This window comes from Leptopilina boulardi, unplaced genomic scaffold (assembly GCF_019393585.1).
Source record: "Leptopilina boulardi isolate dan_hultmark-lab unplaced genomic scaffold, ZJU_Lbou_2.1 LbouV2_278, whole genome shotgun sequence".
In the NCBI taxonomy this organism is placed as follows: Eukaryota; Metazoa; Arthropoda; class Insecta; order Hymenoptera; family Figitidae; genus Leptopilina; species Leptopilina boulardi.
This window is the reverse complement of record NW_026137838.1, coordinates 582318-596284: the sequence shown is the minus strand read 5'-3', so window position 1 is coordinate 596284 and position 13967 is coordinate 582318. Positions and strand designations below refer to the sequence as shown.

The 13967-nt window shown below is 24.1% G+C and overlaps 1 protein-coding gene across 1 annotated transcript in view; it reads right to left on the bottom strand.

The window, feature by feature from the left end:
* The window catches only part of LOC127281940 (glucose transporter type 1), a 59235-nt gene extending 52288 nt beyond the window's left edge, over nucleotides 1-6947 (bottom strand). The window contains exon 1 of the mRNA XM_051305938.1: nucleotides 6336-6947. The gene's annotated coding sequence lies outside the window, so the exon portion shown is untranslated. The remainder of the gene's footprint in view (nucleotides 1-6335) is intronic.
* Nucleotides 6948-13967: the final 7020 nt, after the last annotated feature.

Below are 13967 nucleotides of genomic sequence, written 5' to 3'. Positions count from 1 at the left end.
ATAATCGATTTACCGAGTCGTATATGTATGTGTGTATACTGGAGAAGAGAGCATTGATTGTCCGTATTTTGAATCTAAATCTGTATGTATAATATAAACCTACATGTTTACCTGCAATATCATTCGACATTCTTTGATATTCGCGTTGAACATGTTTTCACTTAAAAGTTCGATTTTATTACACAAAAAAAAAACCGGTGATAGATTTAAAAAAAAAAAATTCTGACCACAATTCTCAATATTATAAATTTTTTTTTTTACTATTTCAAATAAATAGTATTGTCAATTAATTAATTAATAAATTTAGGGTTTGATTTAAATTAATCCAAAATTTGAAAATGGACAAATTTGGTAAAATTAATTTTGTTATAATTTTTATTGGAAAAATTTGTATCGAAATTTGGAATTAAATGAATTGTTATTTAGCCAAATTATTATTTAGTAGAATTTTCATTAAGCGGAATTTTAATTTACATAATTTTTTTTTTATAAAAATTTTATTTAGCCTAATTATCATTTAATACAACTAATATTATTTAGAACTAACAATTCTATTCAATAAAATATTTACTTTTCTTTGGCATAATTAATTTATTGGAATGTTTTAAATTAATTTAGTAGAATTTTTATTCAGTAAAATTAGAATTAATTTTTATTATACCGAATTTTCGTTCGAATATCATTATTTGGCCGAGGAAAATTCAGTGTAATAAAATATATAGTTTTCTTTGAATTAGTATTATACCAAATTTTCTTTTAAATTGTTACTATTTGGCCGAGGAAAAATTGGTGTAATAATTAGTAAAATATTTAGTTTTCTTTGGCATGATTAATTTATTGGAATATGTTTTAAATTGGTTTTGTAGAATTTTCATTTAATTAAATTTTAATTTATTTTCATTATACCGAATTTTCGTTCGAATTCTCATTATTTGGCCGAAGAAAATTCGGTATAATTAGTAACTTAATAAGTAATTTTCTTTGGCATGGTAACTAATAATATTTAGAACTAACAATATGTAGAACTAATATTTAGCACTAATATTTAGCACTAATATTTAGCACTGATATTTAGAACTAATATTTAGAACTAATTTTTAGCACTAATATTTTGAACTAATATTTAGAACTAATATAACTAATATTCAGCACTAATATTTAGAACTAATATAACTAATATTGGAACTAAATTTTTGCACTAATATTTAGAACTAATATTTAGCAACAATATTTAGAACTAATATTTAGCACTAATATTCAGAACTAATATAACTAATATTGGAACTAATTTTTAGAACTAATATTAAGCACCAATATTTAAAACTAATTTAACTAATATTTAGCACTAATATTCAGAACTAATATAACTAATATTTAGAACAAATTTTTAGCACTAATATTTAGAACTAATATTATTTACCATAATTCTGTTTAATAGAATTTGTATTATACCGAATTTTCATTCGAATTCTCATTATTTAGCCGAGGATAAAAAATAATTTTATATTTAATTTTCATTTAAAGTTTTTCCTTTAACAAAATTTTTTGCTTAATGAATTTTTTCTAAACTTTGATTTTGAATGAACAGAATTTTTTTAAATCGAATGTATATTAATCTTCCCTTATCATTTTGTAGAACTTTAATTGAGTCAAATATTCTAATTTAGCCAAATAGAATTTTTATTTAGCCAAATTATCATTTAGTATAGCTCTCATTTAGCAGAATTTTTATTTTGCCAAATTATTATTATTATTAATATTTAATGAAATTAATAATTTGGCATAATTTTTGTTTAATAAATTTTTCATTTTACCAAATTTCCATTCAAATTCTATCGTGCGCAAAGTTGAAGCATATAATTTTTAATTCATCCCATGGGAGTGATTGTGAAAATGAAAATGTAAAACTAATTCAACTGGATTAAACTTGTGACGTCAACGAGTTAATATTAAATTCTTCAATTACGTGACGTAAAAAATGTAAAAGCTCAATATATATATAGGAAAGATTTTCTTACAAGAAATAAATACATAAAATCCTTGAAAAAAAAAAAAATTCCCAAGAGACAAAGATGATGATAATAATAATTGAATATCTTTTAATAGCGACAAAATTTTCTTTTTTCATATATATATATATAGGAAGTTTGTACGATAAAGGGATGTGTGGGTGTTTGAAAAAAGTATTGCGTCAAGGGGTTGAGATTGTAGACGGTGCGAGCAACGATTTTAACCATTTTTTTTTTCATCAATTTATTTTTTTTTCTCATCATTATTCGTTGAGATTTTTCTATATATATTGAGAATTGGGAGAGAAGGTATATCCACGAGAGGGGGTGGGATTTGACCTCCCCCTTTATAGCGTGGACGAAATGTGAAACGAGGGCAGCCAATTAAGAAGCAAAATCTGATGTGTTACAAACACCGGGACGTAAACTGATGACGCAAATGCGAAACAACTTTTGACCTAGTTACACGTATCCCTTAAACACTCGAACCATTTCCAAATGTTTCCTCTCTCTCTCTCTCTCTCTCACTCTCTTTCTCCCAAATGAATTCATGCTAACATTGCCGTTGCTGTTGCAATTACCCATATACATTGGGCCTATAGGTTTTTCACCTCTTGTTAGAAAAATAAAAATTCAAAAATAAAAAAAAAAATACTCGAAGGGACAACCAGTTTTTTAAATCATCATTACGTATTATAGTTAATCTCGTTTATCTCCTCTTCGCATTTGGCCAGATTTTTGTTTGGCTGAATTTACATTTAACAGAATTTTCTTTTAATCAAATTTTCCATTTGGCAGAATTTTCATTTGATAAAATTTTCTATTTAATCGAATTTGCTTCTGAAAGAAATCAAATTTAACCAAAATTGCATTTAGAGGAATTTGGCGCTTTTGGCAGAATTTTCATTTGATAAAATTTTCTATTTAATCAAATTTGCTTCTGAAAGGAGTCAAATTTAACAAAATTTTCATTTGGCAGAATTTTCATTTGATAGAATTTTCCATTTAACCAAATTTGCTTCTGAAAGCAGTCAAATTTAACCAAATTATGTAATTAACAGTTTTTACATTTGATCAAATTATTATTAAGCCGAATTTGCTACTGATTCAATTTTCCTTGCATTGAATTTTAATTTGATGAAATTTTCATTCAACCGAATTTGCTTTTGATCAAATTTCTCTTACATCGAATTTTCATTTATTGCTTTTGATCTAATTTTCATTACATCAAATTTTCATTTAACCAAATTTGATTTTGATTCAATTTTCCCTACATCGAATTTCAATTTAATCAAATTTTCATTTAGCTGAAATTTTCTTTTCAATGAATTTTTCTCATTTCGAATTTTCCTTACATCGAATTCAATCAATTAATTTGATTAATTCAACTAATTTATTGAATTAACCAAATTTGCAGTTTTGATCTAATTTCCCTTATATCGAATTTGAATTTGATCAAATTTTCATTTAACTGAATTTTCTTTTGTTTTAATTTTCCTTAAATCGAATTTTAAATTGATCAAATTTTCATTTTAGATTACTTCTAACATATAATTTTTATTTGACGGAATTTTCTGTTTTGAAAGAATTTTTATTTGAGTAAATTTGTAATTGAACAAATTTGGATTTAACAAAATTTTCATTCGATAACATTTTCATTCATTCATTATAATAATTAAAGTTTATAATGAGTTTTATTGGTGTTCGCTCAATTATTGAACACCACTAATAAGTTATCGGTAATTAGTGATAAATTATTGGTAAACCACTAATAAGTTATTATTGGTAACCATTAACTAATAACTTATACATATATGTTTCAGTAATCAGTAATAAATTATTAATTATTATTATATTATTATTATTGCATTTAAATGCATTACTAAATTATAAATTGTATTTATAAAGTTTTCAAAATTAATATATAAAAAGCAATTAATAATATTTTATTGATGATGAAAAAACATTATTAATTTAAAAAAATAAGATAAATCAAACTAATGTCAATTAAATGATTTATCATGCTATAAAATATTTTTATGATCTAATAAAAAAAATTGTGAGATTTTTTTCATTTTAAAAATATACCTTATAATTAATGTCAAAATTTGTTATTTAATATTATTTTATATTTTTATTAATTTTGTTTTTGATTGATTTATTTTAATTTTATTATTCCTTTTTTGTTTTTTTATTGGTTTATTTCATATTTTTATTAATTTTTTTTTTTAATTACATTGTTTATTTATGTATTTATTGCGTATAAGGAAAAAAATTTTTGATTTAACAAAATAATAATAATAATGATAATAATAATAATTATAAAAATTTGTTGTCTGATTTAAGGAAAATTTTCTTTAATTAAAAAAATTCCTTTTTTTAAATACAAAAATATCTTCGAATCAATGAAAACTTTTGTGTATCAAAGAAATATTTTTTTATTTTTATTGAAAAAAAAATCTGTGATTCAAAAGGACTTTCATTGATTCAAAGAAATTTTCCGTTTAATAAAATTAATTTTTCTTTGACTGAGTACCTATATAGACATTTTTTTCGGTTTTGAATGATTTCAAATTATTTTCGTACTCGAATGAAATCATTATTTTATCACGTGTTGCATACGATACTTTCCAACTTCTAGTAAGGGAATGCCATTTTGTAAATCATTGAAATTAAAATAATTATAATAATAAGAGGAAAAAAGATTTTACTAATTCAAATAATCTATTAGTTGTCTATAATCAAATAATTATTTGCTTCGAGTAAATATATATTTATTTGATAATAGTCTAATAAAGGATTATTTGTATTAAATAAATTTTTTTTCAGATTAAGAAAATTATTATTTTTAATTTAAACAAAAATTTATTTGGTTTAAAGAAATATTTAATAAAAATATTTATTTGTTTTTATTAAATAATCCAAATAAATTTGAAAATTTTTTAATGAAATGTCAGGAAATTTTATAATATAATTTTCATGTAATTTTTATATAATTTTTATATAATTTTTATATAATTTTTATATAATATTTATATAATTTTTATATAATATTTATATAATTTTTATATAATTTTAAAATATAATTTTAATTTTATTAAGTTATATACCTAATTGTGTTATTTTCATTTTTATTTCTTGTATTTCCTTTTTTATATACATAGATTTATTTAATAAATTTTTGATTCCTTTTTTATGTTACTTTCTGAATGCGATTTTTAGTTATACTTTTTATATATACTTTTATATATATATATATATATATATACAAAAAGTACATTCTGTATTTTTAGTACCATTACATATATATATATATTTTTTTTTTTTACTACCATTTTAACACATATACACTATTTTTTCATATATTTTCAGTCCCGTTTATTTTATAATATTATCGTAAATAAATTTTTCCATACACTGAAAAAAGAAATTTATTTGATCCAAATAATCGGTTACTTGACTATTATCAAATAATTATTTATTTGAAAGCAACTAATTTTTATTTGAATTAAATAAACTTTATTTGAATCAATAATTTCTGTATTTGAAACAAATGCCGTTTATTTGACACAAATAAGTGTTTATTTAATACAAATAAATATTTAGTCGATACAAATAAATATTTATTTGATAATAGTCAAGTAATTGATTATATTTGAATGAAATAAATATTTATTTAATAATAGTCAAGTAAACGATTGTTTGAATTAAATAAATATTTATTTGATAATAGTCAAGTAACTGATTTTTTGAATCAAATAAATAAATATATTTGATAATAGTAAAATAACCGATTACTTGAATCAAATAAATGTTTATTTGATATAGATTCGGAGAAAGATATATTTCTCTTAGAGCCAAATAAATTTTATTTGAGTTAAATAAAAATTATAATTACGCTAAATAAAATTTTATTAATGCCAAATATATTTTTATTCCCTTCAATTAAAAAATTCATTTATCTCAAATAATCGCCAATAAAATATTTCTCTATTTCTGATTATTTGAATCAAATTAATTTTTTTTCACTATATATATTTTTTTTAAATTTTTAGCCACATATGAAAATCCTAAAGACATTGAACCAAATAAGGGATGAAATTCTCCGCCTGACATACTTTAGAAAATTTTACCCTAAACTTGCGTATACTATAATATATACATAAATTCTTAATTTTTTTCAAAATTTTCTTTTTCTTATTTTATTTAAAAAAAAAAAAAAAAAAAAAATTTGATTTCTTTAAAAAAAAAAATTTCGCTATATATAGGTGTAAATCCCCGGGGGTTATATAGATATATATATTTGTTAAGTACAGATGCACTCACCGGCAATAGTGGTTTTTAGGCAGCTTATTGGTATTATATCAAGAAAACTGGCAGTGTTTTGAGAGAAAAAAAATGTTGTCATTGTCGTAAAAATGAATTTTGACAGAGGGAATCATATTGATGGTGATGATGATGATGATTTTGAGGGATGTAGAATCCGTGTCTAGGTGACATTATATCTTGGAGGGTTCTTTCTCTCTCTCTTTCTATTCCCTCTGCGGCAGGACACACTGGGCGTTGTATAGTAAATAGTGTTATATCACATAATAATAACTCGCGAATAGGCACCCGAGATATTGACATTGGACATCGTCGATTATTATTATTATTATTTTTTTTTTCGCACACGTTCACCACGACTGACGATGATGACGACGACGATGAACAGAGGCACCGGATTGTTGCACACGCACAGTCTCTCTTTGCGATGGTCAAATCGAAGCTAAAGGCGGTGGTCTCTCTCTCTCTCTCTCTTTCTCTCTCTCGGTTTTACTCTGTCCCTCTCTCTCTCGAGGGGGGTTTTTCGCTCTCTTACTCCCTTTTCTCTTTTTCTCTCTCTCTCTCTCCTCTCTCTCTGTTTTTCTCTCTCTTCTCTCTCTCTCTTTCTCTCGCTCGATCGTTTTTGTCCCTCTCTCAACGGGTCGAGACTTATATGGGGTAGGAGACGCCCCAACAGGGGGAGCCAGTTCGACGTATCGCAAGCGGCGACGGTTCACCCCGCTCGGGCTGAGTCGCGCAGTACCGTAACCCACCTAGATATTTCTGGTACATATGACCTTAAAATCGGGTCGCAAAACTTTTCCGCAAGGGGTACATTTTTTTTTACCCCTACTTTGCACTTTAATTAAAGTAGAATTCTCAGAATATGAAAATTTTCCCAAAAAAGAAAAAAAAAAAGGGTAGAAAAAAAATTATTAATAGGGGGTAAAAAAAAAATTGTATTATAGAGGGGTACTGGGAACCCTAGGGGGTGACCTGAAGCCGACAGGCACACCGCAGCAAGGCGGGGGTAGGGGGCTAAGGAAGCCCTTGAAATCAATAGCCAGCCGCTACTGCCACCGCCTCTCTTTCATCCCTCTCTCTCTCTCTCTCACTCTGTCTGTCTCTTTTTCACTTCAATTCACAAGAGAGAAAAGGAGAGTATGTATTCTCTCTTTGTTTCACTCTCATAGATTTCTAGTTGAATTGTCTCTCACTCTTTCTTATGGACCCTTCCACCTGATATTGCTCCCTTTGAAATCCTCCCCTCTGATCCCGCTTATACCTCTTTCAACCGTATATACCAAACCCCCCCCCCCACCATCCTCGTTTTTTGGTTTTGATGTCGCTGCATCCTCACTCTAGGAGGCGAACGTGTGCCGTTACAGACGCACGCGCCTCATCATCGTGATTGCTGATGCTCGCGAAATTTTCGTGATGATGATGATAGCGAGATACACCTGGAGCTGACATCAGGGTTACGGGGACGCTTTCAAAATTTTCTCGAGAAAATTGTTTTTGGAGCTTCTTTTTTTTCGTTTTTTTTTTTTTTTTTGAAACTGAATTTTATACTTTAAAATTTTTTTATTTGAAGCAAATATATAATATATTTGAGTTAAATAAATATATATATTTGTCTAAGTCTATTTGGCGTAAATAAAAATTTTGTCATAAGTAAAATTTTTTTTTCAATCAAATTAAAATTTATTTGTAACAACGAAATATTTATTTGCAACAAATAAATATTTATTTGCAAAAAGTAAATACAGAGAAAATTAAAAGGCATTAAAAAAAGCTGCAACGCGCTTATTATTTTAATCTAATTTTGCTTATTTTAATATCAAAATGTATTAAAATAAGCAAAATTGAATTAAAATAATAAGCGTTGCAGCTTATTTTAATGCCTTTTAATTTTCTGTGTATTTATTTTGAAACAAGTAAAAATTTATTTGAAACAATTAAAATTTTTATTTGCAACAAATATTTATTTGACTCTAGGACAAATGTATCATTTCTCTGGGTGTAAATTCAATGCAGTAGTTGAATTTTAACTTCCGGTGATAGTTGGAGAAAGTAGGAAATGGTCACTGTATTTTCATTGAAGGATTAATTCCCATACAGCATCCGAATATTCAGGATATTCAATAGACATTGTAGGGATATCATTTAGTTTCGGGGAAATTATAGGATGTCCTAAGAACATTATTTTAGGGATATACGGGGAGCATGAATTTCTCCATAAAAATTATTAATTAAAAATTTTTTTTTTATTAAGTATTTTTTATTAGAAATAATTCTTTTTTAGACGAATTTTTATTATTCGAATTAACATATTTGATAGAATTTCTTTTTATACGAATTTTTCACTTAACAAAACTTTTAGCTACTGAATTTTTATTTTACAATCATTTAATTTAAATAATTTTTTATTTTGAAGAATTTTAATTAAATCGAATTTGTCCGAACTTTTATTTATCCAACTTTGTATTTGTCCGAATTTTTATTTGTGCGAATTTTTTATTGATAGAATTTTTAAGACGTCGAATTTTAATTTGTCCGAAATGATAAATGATCGAACAAAAATCCGATAGAAAAAATTTGTGCCGAAATCTTTCTGTCGATTTTTGTTCGGTCGCATTTGTAATTTCGGACAAATGAATATTTAAAATTCTATAAAAATTCTATCAATTAGAACAAAGAAAAAATTAGACAAATTAAAATTCGGACAAATAAGAATTTCAACAAACAAGAATTGGGACAAATTAAAATTCTTTTAAATAAAAAATCATGTAAATTAAATAACTGTAAAATAAAAATTCTACCAAACAAAAATTCGGTAGCTAAAAATTTTATTAAGTAAAAATTCGTATAAAAAGAAATTCTATCAAATGCTAATTCGAAAAATGAAAATTCTAATTAAGAATAAAATTAATAGTAAATATTATATAATATAATATACAAAATTAATTTTGAACATTTAATAATTAATTATGTTGATTTTGAATTTCACTTATTTAATATATATAGTCAAATGTCGTTTTTGCTATATATATAATATATAATGATATGAAATCTGTGAAATGATGGTTGAAATTTGGAGAGAATTTGAAACGATATTGCTTTTAGTAAAATGGATTATTTTAATATTTGAAATTGATTTATTTGCAAAATTCACTGATTTCGAAATGATTTACTATAATTTTACTTGCATTATGCGAATCAATTATTTTTGTGATAAATCTTTGAAGAAAAAATTCAAGAACTTTAAATAAGTGTTAAAAAAAAGTTTTTATGGTTTTTTACTCCAAAAAAAAAAAAATTATTCTACAAATTTTGCAGAAAATTACTCATTTTTGGAGTTTATTTTCATATCCCACAAAATTCTACTCTTTTTTCCTCCTGTTCTAAAATAATGATATTAAATATTACTTCATGTAAAATTTGACAATAATTGTTTTTAATTAAATTAGAATATTTTGTATTCGTTAAATTGCAATGTTCTATTAATATCATTTGAATATATATAAAAAAATTTTTTCCAATTTAGCAGTTTAAACTAAAAATATTTTTCTGCTCGGGAATAAAAAAAAAGAGAGGGAGAGAGAGAGAGAGAGAGAAAGAGGGGGTGGGTAGAATGAGATGATGCGGAAACTTCGATAATGCAGCTGTTACTGAGTACATCTTTGACTTCGTCGCAACGCGGATAAAAGGGTTGTTTTACGCGAGATCTCAAATCAATTTGCAGAGTCTAGGTCAGGGCTTGATTCCACACATGTATGACGACACAGTTATCGCGTTCTGATTCTAAACAAAATTATCTTTCATGCGAACGTTTAATGATTCTAATTTTATTAATTACCTAAGATATTAAATAATTGATTGACAATTATTTATTATTTTTTTATTCTTTATTATTATTATTTTTATTATTTTATTTATATTAATATTATCATCATACTAACATGAAATAATACTTTAATTTATCAATTAATTAATATTTTACTAATTAATATATAATGCACGAACCCTGCTTGGAGCAAGAAGTATAATAATGACGAAAATTAAATAACATAATTCAGTTAGATAATTGTTATTTAATTAAATTTTACTCTAGTGATCGGTAAAATATATTTTAAAGAAACACACTTTTTTTAAAAACTTAACAAATTTTTTTGAGTTAATAGAGAATTATTTTTTTTTTTTTACAAAACATTAATAAAACTAAAACATCGATTTTAGAAATAAAAAGAAAAAAATTAATCATTATTTATAAATTACCAAAAGAAAAAATTGTTAAATTTGAAAGAAAAAAAGAACATTAATTAATTCACTTTTGTTTGAGTTATTAAATTCAGTAATTGAAATTTTCGCTCGAATAAGTTTAAAACTATTATTTAAATTTTTTTTTACTTTATAGTGATTTTCAGTTGGTTTTTTTTTTTTTTTTGCTCTCTCAATGAATTAAGAAATTATGTGTGTTAATTAAAAAAGTTGATTGAGAAAAAATTAATTATTTTAACAAATGCAAAAAAAAAGAAAGAAGAAATAAAATTAAAAAGGCAAAATAATGTACAATATTCTTGTTGGGTTATGATAGGTGAAATTCTGGTCAATATGCATGTTGCAATTTTTTTTTTCTATTCAATTATAGAAAGCTTCGATTTTTCTCGTTAAAAAGAAAATCAATTCGATTCGTTTTAATCAGGTCGATCAAATAGAACAAAAAAACAGTATTTGAAACTATTAAACATTGTATGAGATTCTATTCTTTCTTTCAAGTTTGTTAGTTTTTTTTTTTAATTTATAGATAATGAATAATAATCAAGGAAAAGTAATTTTAGTAGTTTCAATATTTGTTTTTAATTGTCATTAAACAAAATTTAATAATTTGGTTTTACTATTATTTTAATAGTTTTTACGTAATTATTATTTGTATATAAAAAAAATTCCGACACAGAAATCTACCTTACCGACTGATGGTAAAACAGTTTTTCGAAAAATAACAATATAAAATACCGACATTGAAACCTATCTTACCGACTGATGGTAAAACAGTTTTTTTTTGAAAAATGAAGACAAAATTACCGACATAGGAATCTACCTTACCGACTGATGGTAAAACAGTTGTCTCCTAATTTCCCAAAACTGTCTTACCATCAGTCGGTAATGCAGATTTCTGTACCGGTAATTTTTATATTTTTATTTTTCGAAAAACTGTTTTACCATCAGTCGGTAAGCTAAATTTCTAGATAGGTAATTTTTTTAATATTTTCATTTTTTACAAAATTACCATCAGTCGGTAATGCAGCTTTATGTGCCGGTAAATTTTATATTTTCATTTTTGGAAAAACTTTTTTATCATCAGTCGGTAAAGTAGATTTCTAGATCGGTAATTATTTATATTTTCAGTGTTAAAAAATTACCATCAGTCAGCAATGTAGGTTTCTGTGTGGGTAATTTTTATATTTTTATTTTTGGATAAACTGTTTTAGCATCAGTCGGTAAGGTAGATTTCTAGATCGGTAATTATTTATATTTTCAGTTTTAAAAAATTACTATCAGTCGGCAATGTAGGTTTCTGTGTCGGTAATTTTTATTTTTATTTTTATTTAAATTTTTACCATCAGTCGGGAAGGTAGATTTCTAGGTCGGTAATTTTTTTATATTTTTATTTTTCAAATTTTTTTACCTTGGTAAATTTTTTAACCATCTATGTAATTATTAAAATAATTATCTACTTACATAATTATTACATAATAATTATTAAAGTTATAAATTTAAAAAATTAATTAATTTTAAATTATTAATTAAAAACAAACTATAATAATATGTTTTTTTCAGATAATTTTTTTTTATTTGATATTAAAATTGAAAATAGAAAAAAAATTTGTTTTACGTCAGTGCGTTCGAATGTATATAGTTATATATGTATACAGGAAGTAGAAAATGTCATTTTTAGTGAGACAAATTTATACTTATTTCTTTTAACTTCTTCTAATGGTTTTTTTCAATTTCAATAGTCACTGAAGTTTCTATGAGAAAGAACTCTCATAAATTGAAAATGGAAATTTGTATTTACAAAACTCTTTCAGAATGGTATAAAATTTTCACATATTGCAGGAAATGGCAAGCGATGAAATTTTTCTCTTCCTATATATTTTTTTCTCTCTCGCTCTTTTGGAAGCTTTCAATCACGTTGGCAAGACTCCTTCACTTACAAAAGTTTAAAGTTATTTTACCTGTTCGCATGTATATAAGTTGATAGTAAAGTCAGTTTGAAAAATCGATTGGGGGTCAGTTTGACCTCGACAAGAGACGAATCTCGTATACTTTTAGAATCAAATGCTAATTTTTTTTTTTTCTTGTATTTTTAAATTGAATTTATTTATTAATTAAAAATTAATTTATTGTGAAATTATTTAGTAAATTTTAAAAACTAGACATTTTTAGTTTTAGTATTTTTTTTTTTATATAAAATAAAAATAAAATTTTTGATCAAATTTTAATAATGAACAAATTTTTTTTAATTAATAGAAACAATTTTTTTAAATTTTAAATTTAAAATATTTTTGATGAAATTGGTTAATTTGAAAAAAAAGATTTTATTTCACAGAGATTAAAATGTTTTTGTAGAATTTTTTTTTTTTTTTTATTATTTTTTATTCAAAGTTTGATAGAATTTTCGATAAAAACGGAAAAGCCTCATTAACAACAACTTGCTTAAGCTTAGATAAAACTGATGACTTTCTACTTCAGAGATCTGATTAAAGTTCAAAGAACATTTTTTTCGCATAGAATTGGAACGTAGGATCGTATTTACAAAGTAGATCACAGTTTCATTTCCTTTCCCTATTTTTTTTCTTTTTTTTTAATTTAAAACTATGAAAATCATAGTAAAAAAATCGTTTCAGATTATAAAAAGTCGTTCTCATTATTTTAACATCAAAAAAAGCCCAAGATTTTTCATAATTAAAAAAAAATTAAACTGTCTGAAATTTTATGTTCCAAAAAAAATTTTTGCTCCTTTTGAAATTAATTATTTTTTCAAAAACTAAAATTATTTGGTTTTTATTATTAAAATAATTTTTCAATAAATTAATTATTAATTAATAAATATATAAATTTTTGTTTCATAAAAAAAGAAAGTTATAAAATTAATCGAGAAATTATTTTTCTTTTTTTTCTGTATTTAAAGTCAATGAATTATTTTTATTTTTTAATTGGAAATATTTTATATAGGAATAACACTAGTTTGATTATAAAGAGAGAAAAAAATGGCATTTTTGATTCCGTAAGTGGGATTCCACCAAAAATAGATTTCTTCATGCACGAATGCCAATTCAATACTGTTGCACTCAATCGATCGATCGCCTTCTGTTCAAAATTACCATGTAGATTTACGCAACTTTATAGCTTGTCGATAACATTCCAATTTTTTAAACCCAGCTGGAAAATATTTTCCAATTTAATTGATATTACATATAACTTGAAAAAAAAATTTTTTATCTCACTGATATATACGTTGGCAAATTTGTAGATACAAATTGTTATTTGATGAAAAATAATTTTGAAAATTGATAATTTTCCAGTGCGTATAAAATTAATTTCAATTAATTAAATAAATAGTATTTTTAAAAAAAATGGTTAAATTGA